At 45.9% G+C, this 23,117-nt stretch overlaps 1 long non-coding RNA gene across 1 annotated transcript in view; it reads right to left on the bottom strand.

Annotated features, from left to right (window-relative positions):
• The window catches only part of LOC148147613 (uncharacterized), a 128,560-nt gene that overhangs the window by 24,756 nt on the left and 80,687 nt on the right, over nt 1-23,117 (bottom strand). The window contains exon 2 of the long non-coding RNA XR_015759464.1: nt 4,917-5,161. This is a non-coding gene — a long non-coding RNA (uncharacterized LOC148147613). The remainder of the gene's footprint in view (nt 1-4,916; nt 5,162-23,117) is intronic.

Here is a 23,117-nt window from a genome sequence, read left to right on the forward strand (position 1 = left end):
TGCACCTAACGTATGAGGTTAGAGTCTGTACATATTCCAATCTTCTATTAGAGAACCAACCTTAAGTTGCCTTTGGAATGTGACTTGAAAGAAGTTCTGGGATTTACATATTAATGAATCAAAACCTGCAACACATTCCAAAAGATGAAAGACTTAGCAGCAATATAGGTTTGTTCAATATATTGTATCAGTGAATGACACTATGAACTTTTACTATAAACTCTGTGTCCTATGATCCTGCTCCACTAGCTACCTGCTAAACTTGTACTTCCAAATCAATCTGTTGGACTATAACCTGGTGGTGTGTAATTTTCAAGTCAATACCCAGATCAATCAGAATCAAATGGCCTATTGCGAAAACTAAACAGTGCCTGGGCAGTTAACAGTCAATCATCATTAACCGCTGAATTCTCCATGCCATCGCCTCCACCAATCAGAATTAACTTGCCAACCAATCAGCACTCTCCTGCCATTCAGCAGAACCGTTGGCCTGCCCCTTTATTGGTGTTCTTGCAAAGTGTCCTGATGAGTGCGAGAGGAAAAGCTTTGACAAAACATGTTTCCTTTTTCAGCAAAGTTTAAGTTCTGTATTACCGAATGAATAATTGAAGTATTGATACAATTTAGGGATTCAGGATGGATAGCCATAGCTAGAGCTGGACACTTTAGGAGTGAATTAATGAAAACATTCTACATCATAGAAGTTTGGAATTCACCTCCACTGATGTTTATTAAAGCTTAGACAATTAATTTTAAATTGAGATTGATAGAATTTTGTTAACTAAAAATTTATAAGAAATACAGAGAAAGGTCAGGTCTTTTAATATGATTGCACACCACCCATGATCTCACAAAATGGCCCCTGCTTTTGGCTTCCTCTCTTTGTAACTCTATTCTCCCATAATAACATGCTCTTGTACATCCTCCTGACTTTTCCAACACCCTTTGGGTCCTTACCCTCCAAATCATTGATTTCAAAACTCTCATCCTCGTTTACAGATTCCCTCAGCCCTCACAACCTTTGTGACTTCCAACTACATAAGACAGTTCATGGCTTTTGCTCCTCTGACTTGGCCTTCTAGATGCAACCCATTCCTTTCAATTCACCTTGCAGCCATTGCACCACAGCACTCTGGAATTCTCTCCTTCCATCTTGCTCCTTCTCCTTAAATTTGCTTGCCATACCTACCCCTTCAACTTTGCCTTCAGGAACCTTCTTGATCCCTATTGTAAACCCCTGCATTGACCTCCACAACAAGATCCTGCGTTTATATAGAGCTGTTAATTTAGTAAACTGCCCCCAACGCATTTTCCAGAGGTCCTATCAAACAAGGGAGCTATACTGACACTGACCAAATAAGAAGATAAAAGAACCAAGGAGTAAAAGGGATAGGCTTTGAAAGTCATGTGAGGGGGAGAGAGAGTGAGAGAGGAAGAGAGAGGCAAAGATTTCGAGAAATAATTTCACACCTTTGAGTCAAGCTGATTAAAATCGGTTGTATTCAGGTGATCAGTTTGGAAAAATGCAGAGATGTCTAGAATTGGACAAGGCTGCAGAGGCAGGACATGTCTGGGAAAGGACACTTTAAAAAAGGTTATCGTGTCCTAGGTTTTTTTTGAAGCGTGGTTGTAAAGGCAGAGGTACCAAGCAGGCTACTGGAGAAGGCCGAGGTAATCAACTTAGGACGCCCTGAGGTGTTTTTTAAAAGGTTGGAAGCAGCTTGAATGGGAACGGTCAGCTCACACAGACCAGGATTTGTAGTTTTCTTAGCTTTAGCAGCCAGAAGCTATTTTGGATTCCAGAATTTGGCAAATAGAATTAAGGAGAATCCAAAGGGTTTTTACAAATACATTAAGGACAAAAGACATTAAGAGAGAATAGGATCCCTCAAAGAGCAGCAAGGCAGCCTTTGTGTGGAGCCGCAGAAAATGGGGGAGATACTAAACAAGTATTTTGCATCAGTATTTACTGTGGAAAAGGACATGGAAGATATAGAATGTCGGGAAATAAATGGCGACATCTTGAAAAATGTCCATATTACAGAAGAGGAAGTGCTGAATGTCTTGAAACGCATAAAAGTGGATAAATCCCCAGGACCTGATCAGGTATATCCCAGAACTCTGTGGGAAACTAGGGAAGTGATTGCTGGCCCTCTTGCTGAGATATTTGTATCATCAATAGTCACAGGTGAGGTGCCGGAAGACTGGAGGTTAGCTGACGTGGAGCCACTGTTTAAGGAACGTCGTAAGGACAAGCCAGGGAACTATAGACCAGTGAGCCCGACGTCGATGGTGGGCAAGTTGTTGGAGGGAATCCTGAAGGACAGGATATATATGTATTTGGAAAGGCAAGGACTGATTCGGGATAGTCAACATGGCGTGGGAAATCATGTCTCACAAACTTGATTGAGTTTTTTGAAGAAGTAACAAAGATGATTGATGAGGGCAGAGCGATAGTGTGATCTATATGGACATCAGTAAGGTGTTCGACAAAGTTCCCCATGGGAAACTGATTAGCATGGAATACAGGGAGAACTAGCCATGTGGATACAGAACTGGCTTGTAGGGAGATGACAGAGTGGTGCTGGAAGGTTGATTTTCAGACGGAGTCCTGTGACCAGTGCAGTGTCACAAGGATCAGTGCTGGGTTCTCTACATTTTGTCATTTACATAAATGATTTGGATGTGAGCATAAGAGGTATAGTTAGTAAGTTTGCAGATGACATCAAAATTGGAGGTGTAGTGGACAGCGAAGAAGGTTACCTTAGATTACAACAGGATCTGGACCAGATGGGCCAATGGGCTGAGACGTGGCAGATGGTGTTTAAATGAGAGAAATGCGAGGTGCTGTAATTTGGGAAAGCAAATCTTAGCAGGACTTATATACTTAATGGTAAGGTCCTACGGAGTGTTGCTGAACAAAGAGACCTTGGAGTGCAGGTTCATAGCTCCTTGAAAGTGGAATTGCAGGTAGATAGGATAGTGAAGAAGACATTTGGTGTGCTTTCCTTTATTGGTCAGAGTATTGAGTACAGGAGTTGGGAGGTCCTGTTGCGGCTGTACAGGACATTGGTTAGACCACTGTTGGAATATTGCGTGCAATTCTGATCTCCTTCCTATCGGAAAGGTGTTGTGAAACTTGAAAGGGTTCAGAAAAGATTTATAAGGATGTTGCCAGGGTTGGAGGATTTGAGCTATAAGGAGAGGCTGAACAGGCTGGGGCTGTTTTCCCTGGAGCGTCGGAGCCTGAGGGGTGACCTTATAGAGGTTTATAAAATTATGAGGGGCATGGATAGGATAAATAAATAAAGGCTTTTCCCTGGGTGGGGGAGTCCAGAACTAGAGGACATAGATTTAGGGTGAGAGGGGAAAGATATAAAAGAGACCTAAGGGGCAACTTTTTTACGCAGAGGGTGGTGCGTGTATGGAATGAGCTGCCAGAGGAAGTGGTGGAGGCTGGTACAATTACAACATCTAAGAGGCACTTGGATGGGTATATGAATAGGAAGGGTTTGGAGGGATATGGGCCGAGTGCTGGCAGGTGGGCCTAGATTGGGTTGGGATATCTGGTTGGCATGGATGGGTTGGACCGAAGGGTCTGTTTCTGTGCTGTAAATCTCTATGACTCTATCACTCTTAGAGCTGGAAGCTTCAGTGAATGATTCCTTGCTGCTACTTTCTCTGAAATCTATCTTGATATTGCTTCCTCCTGGATTGGAGAACTACATGTAAATATCTGTATCTGAATTTGTCTTGTTGCCAAGGGGTGTGTTTATGAGATGTTACTATATTGGAACAGTTAATTAGTGATAGATACTGTATATATTGTTCGGTTAAGTTTTCCAATAGCTACGTTATTCTAAATTCCTCTTTCTTTTACTTGCATTTTAACCATGTGGTTTGCTTAATGACAAGTGGTTTGACAAGTCACATCACATCTGGAACACGCACTTCACACCTACCTTTAAAATAAGAAAAGCCTAGAGTGTGGGGCTACCTTCTTAAAATACTTTGAGGAGGTCTGGTCTAGTCCAAAACAGTATAGGGATGTACAGACATGGATGATAATGAGGTGTTGTAACAACGATGATGTCATTGTGGAACTTGGTGCAAGTAAGGACATAGATATTGGCTTTGGATGAGTTTAAGTTGGAGGAGGATGTAAATCATCTAGAAGACATTTTGTTGTGTTAAAAATCCGATAGAGGTACAAGTTGCACATTCTGTCCCAAAGAGAAATGGAAGTTATTAGCATTTAACAATTAAACCGCCGTCAGAGTTCATGTGTGCTATCAAGTTGCTAATGCATCAGCATTCACAGCACTCATGGTGTGGTCCATGATATTCCATCCGGTCAGCTCTGAGACAGTTCCCCTTTAACATGAAAATGTACAAGCTAATTGGGCTGTTGAGTGAACACGACCTGAGACGCAGTGTACCCAGAATTGGAACAGTGCGGAAGCTGTTTATAAACATATTGGGTATCCGTTGAGACTAAAATAGCTGATATTTAATTGCACTGGCATTGTCTAATGGCATAACAGACAACAAGTTACAAATGTTAAGTCTTTAGAGATTGTTGTGGACTGAGCCACATTTCCTGTTGTTTTGATGAACACTTCTTGAATGCTCAGCCATTAGCAACTCATCTACAATCAATGTTACGGTAACAAGTTATTTATCCTGACCATAAGTGAGGAAACACCCACCTCTTTTTCAAACATCCTCCAATTTAAGTAACTACGCAGATGTCATGCAGTAATGATTGGGAGATTGGATCTTGAGTTGAGAGCACACGTGAACTCTGACGGCGGTTTAATTGTTAAATGCTAATAACTTCCATTTCTCTTTGGGACAGAAACTGTTTCACATCATAGAGCGTCTCTCTCCATTGATCAATTGGTATCAGTACTTACATCAAGAAGGGATAATGCTGTAACCACTCAGCAGATCAGGTAATCTTGGATAAGTGAACGGCAATCTCATCTCTTTTAAGTAAGTTGTAGACTCAGGTCCTGCTCCAGTGACATACCTCCTGGCAAACACTGCAGTGTGGCAGATGGAGGGCTGCTCTCTCACAGGAACTGTCTGTCAGATGAGACCTGGAACTGAGGACCTGACTGCTCCCTCAGGTGGATGGAAAAGATTCCATAGTCCTATCCTGAAGAAAAGCAGGAGAGATGTCTTAGCCAACTCTTATCATGAATAATCAGTGATACATCCCTAAAGAACTCGTAGAGTTTTTACAGCACGGAGGAAGATCCTTTGGTCCATTCTGTCTGCTGTAGATCAAACATCCTTTATTCTAATCCCATCTTCTTGGCCCATAGCCTTGTATTCTATGGTATGTTCATCGAAAACGTCACAAATGTCTTTGGTGTCCCTGCCTCTACCACTTTTTTCGACCTTCATAGAATCCTTACAGTGTGGAAACAGGCCATTTGGCCTAACAAGCCCGCACTGACTCTGTGAAGAGTAACCCACCCAGACCCATTCTCCTATTACTCTACATTTACCCCTGACTAATGTACCTAACCTACACATCCCTGGACACTACGGGCAATTTAGCCTGGCCAATTCATCTAACCTGCACATCTTTGGACTGTGGGAGGAAACTGGAGCACCCAGAGGAAACCCACGCAGACACGGGGAGAATGTGCAAACTCCACACAGACAGTCGCCCGAGGCTGGAATCGAACCTGGATCCCTGGCGCTGTCAGGCAGCAGTGCTAACCACCGAGCCATCGTGCCGCCTCACATTCTGGATGAAACATTACTCTCCTTAAATCCCTTCTAAAGCTTTGGCTCCTCTGGGTAGAAGGGAATGTGGGTTTGAGGTGACAATCAGATTAGCCATGATCTTCTTCGATGGAGGAGCAGGCTTGAGGGGCTGAATGGCCTATTCCAGTGCTGAATTCATATCATTCTACATCCCCAGAAACAAGCAATCACCTCCTCATTCGAAGAGCTTAAGGTGACTGTTCTACCACTCCGTCTATGGAGGGGACACTCCTCAGAAATGTGCAGCATTGTTAGTGTCCCTCCTGAAGTGTGTAAGGGGTTGTGGAGGTCAGCAGGGGCTCTGGCCTGTCCTGAAGCTGTTTAGCAATGACACCCATTCATTGTGATCATTCAAAGCCTCCCATTCGTCTGATGGGATTTGCCACAAGGAGCCTGTTAGTGACTTCTTGGGTTCCCAGTCTCTTGATCCGGAGAATGTTACTGGGACATCCTGCTCAGGAAGGCTGCTCTACATGGAGCGTGAGACAGAAGATAGGAGGCCGGTGGATTAAACAGCCCATCGCAGAACGGGCAAGTGAGGGTGCTTAGAATGTAGTATTCACTTGCACATGGAATGACTGGGGCAAAAAGGCTGGATACGATGAGGAAGTAAGGTGTGGGTTACTTGTGAAGTAAGGTTGGAAAGAGGCATATATGAGGAATACACGCCATCATGCATCAGTTGGGCTGAATGGCCCGTTTCTGTCTTTAAACCTCTACATCATATCGCAAAAAGATCAAATGATCCAGTCAAAAACTTCACATTGTACTCTAAGTTTGGGTTTACCAAAGAATTGTAACAAGGCCAGCTTATTCTTAAACTCCAACAGCCTTTCAATAAAGGCTAACCGTTCCTGATTGCTCGCTATTAACATGCTATCATTTATGTCCAAAATATCAATTTATGTTTATGTAGCACCTTTGTTTTATTTCTTAATGCCTCCCAGGAGCAGTTATCAAGCAAAAGTTTGACACTAAGCCACTATTAGACCAAAGGCTTGGCTGAAGAGAAGCAACTGATTAGATTAGATTACCTACAGTGTGGAAACAGGCCCTTCGGCCCAACAGGTCCATACCGACCCTCCAAAGAGTAACCCATCCAGACCCATTTCCCTCTGACTAATGCACCTAACACTATGGGCAATTTAGCATGGCCAATTCACCTGACCTGCAGGTCTTTGGATTGTGGGAGGAAACCGGAGCAGCCGGAGGAAACTCACATAGACACGGGGAGAATGTGCAAACTCCACACAGACAGTTGCCCAAGGCTGGAATCAAACTCAGGTCCCTGGCGCTGTGAGGCAGCAGTGCTAACCACTGAATCACTGTATTACCCTTATGCTTTGATGATTCTATGATGATCTCAAAGGATGAGGTTGGGGTAGAGAGACAGCAAGCATTACACACAGAATTCAGAATTTTATTGTGAGGCAGATGAAGACATTGGTGCCAATGATCAAGAGATTAAGGATTCCCAAGAGTTTTAAAAGGCATTTGGATAGGAAGGATTTAGAGGGATATGGGCCAAATGCTGGCAAATGAGACTAGATTAATTTAGGATATCTGCTCAGCATGAATGAGTTGGACCGAAGGGTCTGTTTTCATGCTCTACATCATTGTGACTCTATGACTCTATGGAGGAGTATACAGACCTTGGGTGGTTATGGGGCTGGAGGATGTTACAGATATGCAGAGGACATTGACAACCAGCATTATTTTCAATTGAGGACTTATTAAAATTAAAGTATTGCTTCGTGTTGGAACAGATGTCAGTCAGTGAGCACAGTGGTGGCGGGTGACCAGGGCTTGGAGCGTGTAAGAATATGGGCAGCTGTGTTTTTAAATTACCTCCAGATTCTGGAGGATAGAATGTAGGGGGCTAATCCACTGTGCACTGGAATAGATGACCATGTAAAGGCATGGAAAAAAGGGGAGGTGATGGCCGAGTGGTATTATCGCTAGACTATCAATCCAGAGACCCAGGTAATGTTCTGTGGCCCCAAATCAGAACTTACTAGAGAAACTCAGCAGGTTTGGCAGCATCTATGGAGATAAAGCAGAGTTAACATTTCGGGTCCGGCAAACATTCTGAGGACCTGGCTTCAAATCCCTGCCATGACAGATGATGGACTTTGAATTCAGGAACAAATCGGGAATGAAGAGTTCAACGATGACCATGAAACTGTTGTCATGAAAAACCCACCTGGAACTCTCTCATGTCCTTCAAGGAAGGCAATCTGCTGTCCAGTCTGGCCGACACATGGCTCTAGGTCCAAATCAATATGGTTTGACTCTTAGGGTTAGCCAATGAATGCTGACCCAGCCAGTGATGCCCTCATCTGTAGCTCACTATTTTGTACCTCCCTCCTCTCACAACAAAATCTCCTTGGAGCATTTCAGGAGCTGCCCAATGATTTTCAATGCCACCACGTATCTGGCTCCGAGGTCCGGGAAAAGGTGGGAAATCAACACGGACTGTAGGATCCACCAACCAGCTGGCGTTAATGTTGCCTGGGTGGACCTGCAGAGGCTGGTAAGGAAGGGGGTGGGGATATAGAATGCAGCTTCTGTCAGCATTTTGCCTCATTTCCCAGTGATATCCCAACTGGTCTGTGAGGACCACCCAGCCCCATGTTTGAAAAGTGACCATTTGGTGCAATTACCAAAAAATCATCGCATTTGAGAAACCATGCCCATGATTGTGGTTGCAAACTCTGGTTGGTCATATCCCTGGATGTTTCAGATATTGGACGGTAGCATCGTGGTAACTTTACTGAACCACTAAAGCAAAATCTTAAGTTAACATGGTGGAGACATGATTTTCAATTCAATGTAATTTAGTTCAGTTCACGTATTAAATCTGGAATAAAATGCTGCCTCAATGACTTAATAATGATCACAAAAGTACAGAATTGTCAAAACAAAACACTCGTCTGGTTCACTTGTCCTTCGGGGAAGGAAATCTGCCGTCTTTATTTGGTCTGGACTACAGGTGAGTCCAAACCCACAGGAACCTGGTTGATACAGAAATGGTCCTAGTGAACCTTTCAGTAGCATTAAGCCTCTCGGGTACAGTAGCTCAGTACTGTACTAGCAAGCCCAGAGGACATAACTAGAATGTGAGCTTAAAATCCAACTGTGTAACCTTTCCCAACGAAATGCTTTTGCTGCCCACCTTCTGTAACTAATAATAGTGTTCAAATGGGAGAAAGATCCCCCTGACTTTATTTTAATGCCTCTATGAATTTTTGTTTGCCTTAATCACTAAGCCACTGAAAAGCAAGGAAGGGTCTGTTTCCGTGCTGTATGACAATCCTGGAAAATCCTACGTCAAGGACAGTTCTGTTACCCTTAGGAAGGGTAATTCCCTCAAACCGAATCTATCCGTCCAGGCAGACCACAGATTTTCACAGGGAGCTGTGGTCAGCATTTCTAAGAGACAAGAAATGAGAGACAATTTGCTTTATCCCTCGTGTTTTCCTCAGCCTGTCCCTGGGGGAGGAAGATTTCATGTCACTGTAGCCCTTCCATCTGCATCCAGCTCATTTGTAATATTAGACTGTTTGTGCTGCCTGTACTGTGAATGTAGGGTTTGTTCCCACTCTGCAGAATCTGGGTCAGCAGATCTCCGGATCACGGCTGTTGTCTTGAGAAATCTTGCCTTATTTCTCTATTTGGAAAGACCAGAATACTTAACGCCAAAGGCAGTGATATAGTTTGTGGAACAAGCTACCACAGGGAGTATATGGAGGAAAATGTACAGATGCTTTGAAGGGAAAATACTGAGGGAGAAACCCTACTGAGACCCCGCTCAACAACTTGCCCCGAATCAATGTTGGGCTTATTCTCCGCAAATAAACCTAAAGTCAGGAATTTAGCTGGAGCTGGGATACACTGAGAACAGTGTCATGCAAGGCTACAGTCATACAAAGACACAAATTTGGATCAGGCGTAGGCCATTCAGCCCTTCAAGTCCACCCTGCCATTCAGTGACATCGCGGCTGATTTGTTTGTGCTCACCCATTTCCCAACTTGCCCCCAATACCTTTTGACCTCCCCCTGAACAAGAATCTATCTAAAGCTGCCTTAAAAATACTCAATGACCTCCACCTCCTCCACCGCCTTACAGCGCAACCCTCAGAGAGAGAGAGAGAGAGAGAGAGACAGTCGATCTGAGTGGAGTCCTGCCTTAAACTGACTACTTTAACCAAGGCTAAAGAATAGAAAAGAGCTGCCGGATTGAAAAAATGAAAGGAAAATAAGAGACGGGGGCCTGCTTGGATTGGGCCTTAATGAGGCCTCGTCATCATAAAGAAACTAGATTTGAAGTTCTCTCAGTCTGTTTGGATGAGGGACAGGAGATCATTCAAACTGGGGGAGCAACGAGGAACATATTGCAGTAGGTGATAATATAAAGCGGGGGGGAGTGACATTATTTATAGAATCACGACTGTGTAGAAAGAGGCCATTCAGCTCTTCGAGTCTGCGCCAAACCTCCGAACAGCATCCCACTCAATTCCTGTAACCTCATTTCCCATGACTAGTCCACCCGGCCTACACATCCCTGAACTCTCTGGGGCAATTTAGCACAGGCAACCCTTCTAATCGGCACATCTTTGGACAATGGAGGAGGAAACCAGAGCTCCCGGTGGAATCCCACGCAGACACGGGGAGAATGTGCAAACTCCACACAGACAGTCACCCAATATTGGAACTGCACTCGGGTCCCTGAAGCTTTGAGGCAGCTAGCCACTCTGTCACTGTGTTGTCCCACTCTGTTCTCTGCAGCAAAGAGTCCAAAGGGTTGTCTTGACTGCCTGGTGCCAGGGTTTAGGACATCCACTCAGGGCAGAAAAGAACCTAACAGCAAGAGAGACAGGACCTAAAGGTTGTGTAGGCACCAACAAGCTCAATGGAACTAGGATAAAAAGGTTCTGCACGGACAGTATGAGGCGCCATGGACTAAATTGAAGAGCAGAACCTCAAAGGTTATAATTGCTGGATAATTATCTGAGCTGTTTGTGAGTTGACAGACATTACATCAAATTAAACAGATGAATGCACAGTTCAAAGATTGGTGTGGGAGAAATAGGTCTAGTTGATGGGGTACTGGCACCAGTAATGGGGAAAGTAGGGACTGTAATGTTGAGATAGACTACATCTGGATCGTGCAGGGATTATTGTTTTTGGGGGAGGCAATGACCTAGTGGTATTATTGCTTGACTGTTAATCCAGAAACCCAGATAATGGCAGATAGTGGAATTTGAACTCAATGAAAACAATTCAGAGTCAAATGATGACCATTGTCAATTGTCTATTGTCGATTGTCAGAAAAGCCCATTTGGTTCAGTAATGTCCTTCAGGGAAGGAATCTGCCATCCTTGCCTGCTCTGGCCTACATGTGACCCCTGACCCAGAGCAATATAGTTGATTCCTAACTGCCCACTGGGCAATTAGGGATGGGTATCAAATGCTGGTGATGCCCTCATCCTGTGAATGAATAAAAAAGAAAATTGCATAATGAGGGAAGTACAGAGGGTTTTACACTATATAGTAGGAACTAAGAATCACATTTGGAAAGCTATGGTACATCAGAGTAAAAGAGGTAAATTGTAACATGTGAAGCAAGGGTCAAGGAATGATAGGAAGGAGAAAGAAAAAAAATCTCAGGAATGCAGTGATAATCGAGGCTGGATGTTAGAAAGATAACAAAAGAAAATGAATGCACTAGCATTATAACAAAGTAAACAACTCAATAAATGCACATTAAAGTAAATAACTATGACCTGTTAGCCATTACAGAGGGGCTAAAGTGAGGACTGCAGATGCTGGAGATCAGAGTCTAGATTAGAGTGGTGCTGGAAAAGCACAGCAGGTCAGACAGCATCCAAGGAGCAGGAAAATCAATGTTTTGGGCAAAAGCCCTTCATCAGGAATGAAGGCAGGGAGCCTCTGGGGTGGAGAGATAAATAGGAGGGGTGTGGGGCTGGGAAGAAAGTAGCATTGAGTACAATAGATGGATAGAGGTGCGGATGAAAGTGATAGGTCAGAGAGCTGGGTGGAGTGGATAGGTGGAAAGGGAGATTGGCAGGTAGGACAGGTCATGGCGACGGTGCTGAGCTGGAAGATTGGAAATGGGATAAGGTGGAGGAGGGGAAATGAGGAAACCGGTGAAGTCCACATTGATGCCCTGGGGTTGAAGTATTCCGAGGCGTCCTTCCTCCAGGTGTTGGGGGGTGAGGGAGTGGCAGTGAAGGAGGCCCAGGACCTGCATGTCCTCGGCAGAGTGGGAGGGGGAGTTGAAATATTGGGCCACAGGGCGGTGTGGTTGATTGGTGCGGGTGTCCCGGAGATGTTCCCTAAAGCGTTCTGTGAGAAGGCGTCCAGTCTCCCCAATGTAGAGGAGACCGCATCGGGAGCAATGGATACAATAAATGATATTGGCGGATGTGCAGGTGAAACACTGATGGATGTGGAAGGCTCCTTTAGGGCCTTGGATAGAGGTGAGGGAGGAGGTGTGGGTGCAGGTTTTGCAATTCCTGCGGTGGCAGGGGAAGGTGCCAGGATGGGAGGGTGGGTTGTTGGGGGGCGTGAATCTGACCAGGTAGTCACGGAGGGAACGGTCTTTGTGGAAGGCGGAAAGGGGTGGGGAGGGAAATATATCCCTGGTGGTGGGGCCCGTTTGGAGGTGACGGAAATGTCGGCGGATGATGTGGTTTATGCGAAGGTTGGTAGGGTGGAAGGTGAGGACCAGGGATGGGGTTTGAATGTGGAGGTGCGGGATGTGGACGAGATGCGTTGGAGGGCATCTTCAACCATGTGGGAAGGGAAATTGCGGTCTTTAAAGAAGGAGGCCATCTGGTGTGTTCTGTGGTGGAACTGGTCCTCCTGGGAGCAGATACGGCGGAGACAGAGGAATTGGGAATACGGGGTAGCATTTTTGCAGAAGGTAGGGTGGGAATAGGTGTAATCCAGGTAGCTGTGTGAGTCGGTGGGTTTGTAAAAAATGTCAGTGTCAAGTCGGTTGTCATTGATGGAGATGGAGAGGTCCAGGAAGGGGAGGGAGGTGTTAGAGATGGTCCAGGTGAATTTAAGGTCGGGGTGGAATGTGTTGGTGAAGTTGATGAACTGTTCAACCTCCTCGCGGGAGCACGAGGTGGCGCCGATGCAGTCATCAATGTAGCGGAGGAAGAGGTGCGGAGTGGTGCCGGTGTAACAAGAAAGATGGACTGTTCTATGTATCCAACAAAGAGACAGGCATAGCTGGGGCCCATACAGGTGCCCATGGCTACCCCTTTAGTCTGGAGGAAGTGGGAGTATTCGAAGGAGAAATTGTTAAGGGTGAGGACCAGTTCAGCCAAACGAATGAGAGTATCCGTGGAAGGGTACTGTTGGGGACGTCTGGAGAGGAAGAAACAGAGGGCTTGGAGGCCCTGGTCATGGCGGATGGAGGTGTAGAGGGATTGGATATCCATGGTGAAGATGAGGCATTGGAGGCCGGGGAAACGGAAGCCTTGGAGGAGGTGGAGGATGTGGGTGGTGTCTCGAACGTATGTGGGGAGTTCCTGGACTAGGGGGGATAGGACAGTGTCGAGGTACGTAGAGATGAGTTCAGTGGGGCAGGAGCATGCTGAGACAATGGGTCGGCCGGGGTGGTCAGGCTTGTGGATCTTGGGAAGGAGGTAGAACCGGGCAGTGCGGAGTTCCCGGACTATGAGGTTGGAAGCTGTGGGTGGGAGATCTCCTGAGGTCGTGAGGTTGTGTATGGTCTGGGAGATGTTGGTTTGGTGATGGGGGGGGAGTGGGGTCACAGCTGCAAAATGACAAAGAGAGGATCCTGAATATTGAGAGGTCGAAGACATTCATGAACAATGGGAAGCTAGGAAAGGGTAGAGGATACAATAGTTAGAATTGTCTTTGGTTCAGGAGATCAGGATGTGGAATTACTTTGGGTAGGGATGAAGAATAGTGGGTAAAGAAGTCACAGTGCCCAGGCCCCTACACATTGACCCACAAAATGTACTCAAAGAAATATTTGGTGCTTGAGGAGTGCAAGTCAGGTGAATTGACCATGCTAAATTGCCCATAGTGTTAGGTGCATTAGTCAGGGGTAAATATAGGTTAGGGGAATGGGTCAGTGTGGACATGTTGGTTGAAGGGCCTGTTTCCACATTGAAGGGGATCTAATTAGTTGAGTTGAGATCAGAGAGACAGCAATAGCCATAGGTTATTTTAATCTGCATATAAAGGCTTATAAAATCAGAGGATCATGGACAGGCTAAATAGTTAAGGCCTTTTTCCCTGTGTAGGGGGGTCCAAAACTAGAGGGCACAGGTTTAAGGTGGGAGGGGAGAGATTTAAAAGGGACCTAAGGGGCAATTTTTTTCATGCAGAGGATGGTGTGTGTATGGAATGAGCTGCGCGAGGAAGTGGTAGAGGCTGGTACAATTACAGCATTTAAGAGGTGTCTGGATGGGTATATGAATAGGAAGGGTTTAGAGTGATATAGGCCAAGCGCTAGCAAACAGGATAGAATCAGTTTGGGATATCTGGTCAGGTGTGGACAAGTTAGACCAAAGGGTCTGTTTCTGTGCTGTGTAACTCTATGACTCTATATACTGGAAAAATCAAATTGGCAATAGCGGCGTGGATGTGGAGTTTGTGGAATTCTTTTGAGATAGTTTCTTAGATCACACACTTTGGAACTGACCATGCCACAGATTCTATTCAACTTGCTATTGTGTAATGTGTGCCAAGCAGGTTAAGATAAAAGGTAGGGAGGAGGGACTTGGGGTGGGGGGGGCATTGGAAATGCGATAGGTGGAAGAAGGATCCCAAAAGACCGCAATTTCCCCCCAGACGTGATCGATGATGCCCTCCACCGCATCTCCTCCACTTCCCGTTCCTCCGCTCTTGAGCCCCGCCTCTCCAATTGCCACCAGGACAGAACCCCACTGGTCCTCACCCACCACCCCACCAACCTCCAGATACATCGTATCATCCGTCGTCATTTCCGCCACCTCCAAACGGACCCCACCACCAGGGATATATTTCCCTCCCCTCCCCTATCAGTGTTCCGAAAAGACCACTCCCTCCGTGACTCCCTCATCAGGTCCACAGCCCACACCAACCCAACCTCCACTCCCGGCACCTTCCCCTGCAACCGCAAGAAATGAAAAACTTGTGCCCACACCTCCCCCCTTACGTCCCTCCAAGGCCCCAAGGGATCCTTCCATATCCGCCACAAATTCACCTGCACCTCCACACACATCATTTACTGCATCCGCTGCACCCGATGTGGCCTCCTCTATATTGGGGAGACAGGCCGCCTACTTGTGGAATGTTTCAGAGAACACCTCTGGGACACCCGGACCAACCAACCCAACCACCCCGTGGCTCAACACTTCAACTCCCCCTCCCATTCCACCAAGGACATGCAGGTCCTTGGACTCCTCCATCGCTAGACCATAGCAACACGACGGCTGGAGGAAGAGCGCCTCATCTTCTGCCTAGGAATCCTCCAACCACAAGGGATGAACTCAGATTTCTCCAGTTTCCTCATTTCCCCTCCCCCCACCTTGTCTTAGTCCCAACCCTCGAACTCAGCACCACCTTCCTAACCTGCAATCTTCTTCCTGACCTCTCCGCCCCCACCTCACTCCGGCCTATCACCCTCACCTTAACCTCCTTCCACCTATCACATTTCCAATGCCCCTCCCCCAAGTCCCTCCTCCCTACCTTTTATCTTAGCCTGCTTGGCACACTCTCCTCATTCCTGAAGAAGGGCTCATACCCGAAACATCGATTCTCCTGCTCCTTGGATGCTGCCTGACCTGCTGCGCTCTTCCAGCAACACATTTGCAGCTCTGATCTCCAGCATCTGCAGTCCTCACTTTCTCCTATTGTGTAATGTGACAGGATTAATTAATGACCTTAGTGTTAAGATGCCCATTTTGATGAATGTCATGGGTAGTTTCTTATTAAGAAGCAGACAGATGCCAGTTAAAGGGAATCATTGCTTGTGACAACCCATTAGAACCCTCAATGTGTTACCTCCAATCTGCTACAGGACACTTCTGCACTTCAATGTTGCCCCTTGAGCTGCACCGGCCACTCTCATTGCGATGTTTCACCAAGGACACTGGATGCTCAGGGACATGCACCCAGCTACTAGACTGGACTAGGCTCTTCATTCACTGTCATAGCATTCACTCACCCTGAGTCATTACTATTTTGCTGGGAATGTGCACTAGGATGATCCTTGGTATGGAGGGATTGTCTTATGAGCAAAGGCTAAACAGCTTAGGATTTTCGTCATGTAGCTTAGAAGAATGATTGAAACTTAAAAGCTTCTGAAGGGGCTTGACAGGGTCAATGCTGAGAGAATGTTTCCACTCATGGGAGAGTCTAGGACCAGATGGCATTGTCTCAGAAGAAAGGGATACCGATTTCTGACTGAGATCGGGAGGAATTTCTTCTTTCAGGGGGTTGAGTGTCTTCGGAGCTCCTTGCCACAGAGAGCTGTGGGGACAGAGTCTTTGTGTATATTTAAGGCTGAAATGGTTGGTTGCTTGATCTGTCGGGGTGTTGAGGGTTATGGGGAAAGGGCAGGAAAGTGGACACAGATCAGCCATGATCCCATTGAATGGCAAATCAGATTGGAGAACCCGTAAGGCCTCCTGCTGTTCCTATTCCTATGGTCTGAGGGTGTGTTGAGTCCTCCTGGATGCTCACAGCCTCCCTGCCTAGGTGAAGACCAGGCAGAAGGTACAACCTGGTTGGTTGACAGGAGGAATGAATCCTGTTGGTGGCTAGAAGGAAGGGTCGATGGGAGGAGGGGAAAGGTCTGGCAAGGAAATTGGGTGATGGAGAGGAGGTTATTTGAAATTGGGATACTCAGTGTTGAGTCCTCCGGGCTATAGGCTGCCCAGGCAGACAATGAGGTGTTGTTCCTTCAATTTGTGGTCTGATTCACTGTGGCAATGGAGGAGACCAAGGATGGTCATGTTGGAAAGGGAGTGGGAAGGGGATTGGGAGATCCGGTCGGTCCCTGAGGAAGAGGAAGCCTTGTGTTTGAACTATCCTCTCCAGCTGGACACTCAGGTCCCAAAGTGGAGTGCCATTTCCCACTGTCTGCCATCTCTGGGACAAATGTCTTAAACCGTGCAAGGCAGCTGCAGACTGACAGGGCTTGTCTGGGCGCACAATGGCATTTTAAAGGTGACATGGATACAAGGGCTGACAATATTTCGGTGGATGAAATTCGCGAAACCCTTAATTTTGGTGGATATCTGCTGAGTGGCAAATTATTTTAGGATCAGTGAGGAGGGGGGCATGATGCGAATGGAATTGGACATGAGGAACATCGTGGGTGGGGTAGGTAGTAAAGGAGACACATTTGATATGAAACAGTGAGAAATCTTGGTGGGCTTTTTGGCAAAAATACCTCCCAAAGAATTGATTTGGAGATGCTGGTATTGGACTGGGGTGTACAAAATTAAAAATCACACAACACCAGGTTATAGTCCAAAGGTTCATTTATTGCTATAAATTCTGTGTCTTACAATCTTATTCTCTACAACCACTTGATGAAGGAGCAGCGTTCTGAAAGCTAGTGCTTCCAAATAAACCTGTTGGACTAGAACCTGGTGTGTGATTATTAACTCCAAAAGAATTGACACACCACCAAAAAAACATAAGATTGCCCCTAGGAATCCTATTGTGAGTACCTCAGCTCCTGATTCCCCAGGGTTTAGATCAGAGTGGTGCAAGAAAAGCACAGCAGGTCAGGCAGCATCCGAGGAGCAGGAAAATCGACGTTTCGGGCAAAAGCCGTTCCTGATGAAGAGCTTTTGCCCAAAACGTCGATTTTCCAGCTCCTCGGATGCTGCCTGACCTGTTGCGCTTTTCCAGCACCACTCTGATCCAAACTCTGGTTTCCAGTGTCTGCAGTCCTCACTTTTGCCTCCTGACTCCCCAGGTCATGTTCACCATCCAGAAGGCACAAGTTAGCAGTGTGTTGGAATACTCCCCAGTCCGCCATTTTATAACTCTTCCTCAGAACTTTAGTGCTTGCATCTTGAAGAAGATTCATATCAGAATTGAATTGTTAACTCTTATTTCTCGCTCCACAGATGCTACCGGACCTGCTGAGTTTCTTCAGCATTGCCTGTTTTTGTTTCAGCGTTCCAGCATCCATTTTTGCTTTCATTTAAGAAGGGTTTTATACAGCGACTGACAAAGCTCACCATCTCAGCTGGCCGTTGAAAGCGAAGATGATCAATTATTTCAAAAGGACGTTGGATGGGAACCTGAAGGAAAATATTTCCTGGGCCATGGTGATAGATCATGGGAACGGGAGTGACTATTTCTGCATGGAGTACTAGTATGGATGGAAAAGACTGAATGGCCTCATGAGAATGGAGAGAAGGGGAGGAAACTGAGGGGAAAGTGATAGGATGACCCACATCAGGGAATCATGGAATTATTCGGAACAGGAGGTGGTGCAAGAGTTATAATGGCGGACTGGGGAGTATTCCATCACATTGCTAACTTGTGCCTTCTGGATGGTGAACATGACCTGGGGAGTTAGGAACTGAAGTACTCACAATAGGATTCCTAGCGGCAATCTTATGCTTTTTTGGTGGTGTGTCACCACGCTGTGTCTTTGAAAGAGCTACTCAATGAATTCCCCCAGTATTGCCCTTTCCCCATAGCTCAGGTGCTGATCTTCCCCCTTTGAGAAATAATCCAGTTCCCCATTGGAAGTTCAACTGAATCTACTTCCACTTTTGTGTTGGTCAGCATTGAACAGTATGACATTTGGTTAGAAAAAAAAATTCCTATCACCTCTCAGGCACATTTCTCAGTTTTCTTAAATTAGTGACCATAGCTGAAGTGAGTTGTTCATTAAATCGAGACATTTGGGGAACTTTCACACTGGCAGTGAGTTTCTGCACTGAGTTCATGGTATATTTTAAGAAACAGGGAAAACAGCCAAGCTCACATTGTTGCACAAAGAACATTCCTAGAGTTCTATTTGTGTGACTTCTCCCAACTTCACCTATTTGTTTGCACTCACTCAAGGTCCCAGCAACTGCACTTCCTCATCTGGAGAGTTTGGGGATTTTGGGACTTACCTTTGACATCAATCATGGTTCTGTGATGTACCAGTGACTCCCAGAAAACCTGGAGATAGAGGGTCCACAGTGTGAAATTTTTTCAATGGCTTTTCTTTCCATTGGGCGGCCTAGCAAAGCTGCCACACGCAGTGTGACTGGCAGAGACTAAGGTTGCTTTGCCAGATTTTCCAGGCGGTAGACTTTCACGGCAAGTCTGCAGGCTCGGCCAATCCCAGCCACCCGATCTATCTGTAACCACCACAGGCCTTGAGGAAGGAATGACTGTAAGTGGGTTGCCAACTCCGGGTTTATATAATCCTGGAGGAGCTGGCATGCTGCCAACTGCCCTGCCTCCACGTGCCTGCTATTGGACACCAAATCCGTTCATTCTCAAAAAGCATTCTGCAAATACAAAACTAATAGGCTTTTATAAGATGATAAGACATAGGATCAGAAATTCAGCCATTTGGCCCATCGAACCTGCTCTGCTATTCAAACACAGCTGATGTTTCTCAACCCCATTCTCCTGCCTTCTCCATAGGATCCCCACTCTCTGGCTGAAGAAGTTTCTCCTCATCTCCATTCTAAAAGGTCTTGCCTTTACTCTAAGGCTGTGCCCTCGGGTCCTAGTCTCTCCCAAAGTCCACTCTATCCAGGCTTTTCACTATTCTATAAGTTTCAATTAGGTCTCCCCATATCCTTCTAAACTGCATTTGAGTATAGACCCAGAGTTCTCATATGTCAAGCCTTTTATTCCTGGGACCATTCTCGTGTACCTCCTCTGGTCCCGCAGCAGGGCCAGAACATCCTTCCTGAGGTATGTGCTCCAAAATTGTTCGCAATATTACTATGTAGACCTTTGACTGGAAGTTGGAATCACAGAATGTCGAAGTGCAGATGGAGGCCATTCAGCCCAGTGAGTCTGCACCATCCCCCCAAAGAGCATCCCTGTAACCCTGCATTCACTATGGCAAACCCACCTAGCCTGGACATTACTGGGCTTAACTCTATTGTCCTGCCTCTCTGCCTAATGTCCTTGAAGAACAAAAGTTTAATTTTTTAATTCATTCGTGGGATGTGGGCGTCGCTGGCTGGCCAGTATTTATTGCCTGTCCCTAGTTGCCCCTTGAGAGGGTGGGGGTGAGCTGCCTTCTTGAACCACTGCAGTCCACCTGCTGTGGGATGAACATAATGGCATTATGGAGGAGGGAATTCCAGGTTTTTGACCCACATTTCAGGACTTTGACCCATCTGTCTATGCGCATTCTTAAAATTTTCAATTGACCCTCAGCCTCAACGTGTCTTTGGGGAGAGTATTGACCATCCTTTTGTGTTTCCCGACATTAGCCCCTGAACAGTCTGAGTTTTAAGGCTGTGCTCCCTTGTTTTAAACTCTCCTCTGTACCAGTGATAAAGTCCATCAGACAGAGAGACCTTCGAGCTGGAGAATGATCTGTGGTATCCACAGAGTTAAAGAGAGGTTTTGGATGGACACATAATATCCTAAAACTGAGCAATAATAAATTGTTCAGGTGATCCCTACTGCAGATGGGAAAGAATTGTGTGCAGTAATTCAACATCTGAAGTTGGCCTAGATTCAAGCTCAAGTTACCCTCTGCTTGCCAAATAGGACTAGTTCTTGAACTCATCTAAATTAACAATTGGCCATTGAACACCCAAAGGCTATTATTGCCATGATAATGTGTCCCACTTCACCATTTCAATTGGCTGCCCTCCCACATTCTGTCCTGCAAAAGCTCAGAGCGATCCAACTCTCTCTCTGCCAGCCTAACTCACACCACACACACTTCTCCTTTCGCTTCTGTGTTCATTGACCTTTATTGGCTCCCAATTAAAATCCTTCATTCAATGGCCTCTTCTATTACAGCCCTGATATCTTCTGACGTAGCTGCGTTCCCCAGACGATGGACCCTTGAGCATTTCCAATTTGGATCATTCTCCGAAGGTGGCTGTACCTTCATATCTCTGGCGTTCCTTCCTGACGAAGCTCTCTAACTTTATATATTCCTCTTGTCTCCTTTGTAAGGCTCCTTAAAACCATCTTCAAACACACTTTCTCGGGGGTGGGGATTTAATTCGGAACAGCCAATAGATGGCTTGCCTTTCTTTTTGCTTTGTTGTGTCACCATAGTCTTACCAGAACGTCAGGGCTGTTATCTCATTAGAGAGAGAGAGAAGCAACTGATAATGATTTAACCTGAGGACCATCAGACCTCAGGTGAGGGAAGAGGTTGGGAAGGCGAGTCATTTGTGGTAATCTCAAACTGGTGATGGGAATTGAATGCACGCTGTTGGCATCACACTGCATAGGAAATTGAGGGGTAACCTAATAAAGGTTTATAAAATCATGAGGGGCATAAATAAGGTGAATAGCAAAGGTCTTTTCCCCAGGGTGGGGAAGTTCAAATCTAGGGGCCATATTTTGTAAGGTGAGACGAGAAAGGATACGAGGGACAATTTTTTTACACAGAGAGTGATTTGTGTGTGGAATGAACTGCTGGAGAAAGTGGTGGATACAGGTACAGTTGCAATGTTGAAATGCTTGGATAGGTACATGAATAGGGAAGGTTTGCAGGGATATGGGCCAAATGCAGGCAGGTGGGACTAGTTTAGTTTGGGAACATGGTTGGCGTGGACTGGTTGGACCTTAACATCTGTTTCCGTGCTGAATGACTTGATGACAAAATAAACTCTTTGACTAAGCTAAAAACTGAAAGAACTGCGAGGCTGTAAATCAGAAACAAAAACAGAAGTTGCTGGAGAAGCTCAGCAGATCTGACAGCATCAGTGAAGAGATGTCAGAGCCAACATTTTGGTCCCGGTAACCCGAATTCTGGTCTCCGTCCTGTTGGGAAGACGTTGTGAAACTTGAAAGGGTTCAGAAAAGATTTACAAGGATGTTGCCAGGGTTGGAGGATTTAAGCTACAGCGAGAGGCTGAACAGGCTGGGGCTGTTTTCCCTGGAGTGTCAGAGGCTGAGGGGTGACCTTATAGAGGTTTATAAAATCATGAGGGGCATGGATAGAGTAAATAGACAAAGTCTTTTCCCTAGGGTGCGGGAACTAGATGGCATAGGTTTAGGGTGAGAGAGGAAAGATATAAAAAGGGACCTAGGGGGTAACATTTTCATGCAAAGGGGTGTGTGTGAATGGAATGAGCTGCCAGAAGTGGTGGAGGCTGGTACAATTACAACATTTAAAAGGCATCTGGATGGGTATATGAATAGGAAGGTTTTAGAGGGATATGGACCGAGTGCTGGCCATTGGGACTAGATTAATTTAGGATATCTGGTTGGAATAGAAGAATTGGACCAAAGGGTCTGTTTCTGTGCTGTACATCTCTGTGACTCTATGACCTTTCCTCACCTGTCTGAGCAAGAGTCACTGGACCCAAAACATTAACTCTGATTTTTCTTCAAAGATGCTGACAGATCTACTGAGCTCTTCCAGCAACTTCTGCGATTGTTGTTTGACTCAGCTGTTGGTTAGCCACCCGCATGTCGCTCTGTGCTGTCTTGCCACCAACCTTTAACTTGATAAAATCCTTGGGATGTTAAAAATGCTATATGAATGTAAGGGGTTGTTGTTGTTGTCTGGAACAACCACTTTGAGGGTGGGCGCTTGACACTAGCTGCTGCCTGTGGCCTTGTGCCCTTGAAAGATGCAGACCCATCAGTCAACGGGATGGCGGGGGTTTGGGGGGGGTGGGGATTTGGGGGCTGACGGGGAGTTGTAAGTGACAACTGATGATGGCATTGAGACTAAAATAAGTGGAAAGAGGGGATATGTAATCAGTTTTAAAACAAATGTTGACATGATAGAGAGATACTGTCTTTCTGTCCAGATGTTTTCAGTGAGATTCTATGAGACATCTGCCCCACAGGAAATCAGCTTCAACAGTAAGGCTCGAAGAACCTAATCAGGGAGGTGTGGCAGGATACGAAAGAAAAATCAAAGGAAGTTGCATGTGGCTCCAACCGGTCTGATCTGTGAGAGGATGGAGCCAGCGGAGAGGAAGGAGTCCACAAGACTGGAATTTATCACAAGAGCTTTCCTCATTTTCCCAGGGTGAGAGACTCCACCTGCACCAGCTGTCGGTGTGTGTGTTTGTGTGTTTGTGTGTTTGCGAGTGTATTTCTGTAAGCTCGATTGAAACGAAAAGCTTGAGTCAACATCTGGCGGTCACTGAGCTATC

This window comes from Chiloscyllium plagiosum, unplaced genomic scaffold (assembly GCF_037043375.1).
Source record: "Chiloscyllium plagiosum isolate Xiang-an unplaced genomic scaffold, Cpla_swu_hap1 HiC_scaffold_15, whole genome shotgun sequence".
NCBI classification, from domain to species: Eukaryota; Metazoa; Chordata; class Chondrichthyes; order Orectolobiformes; family Hemiscylliidae; genus Chiloscyllium; species Chiloscyllium plagiosum.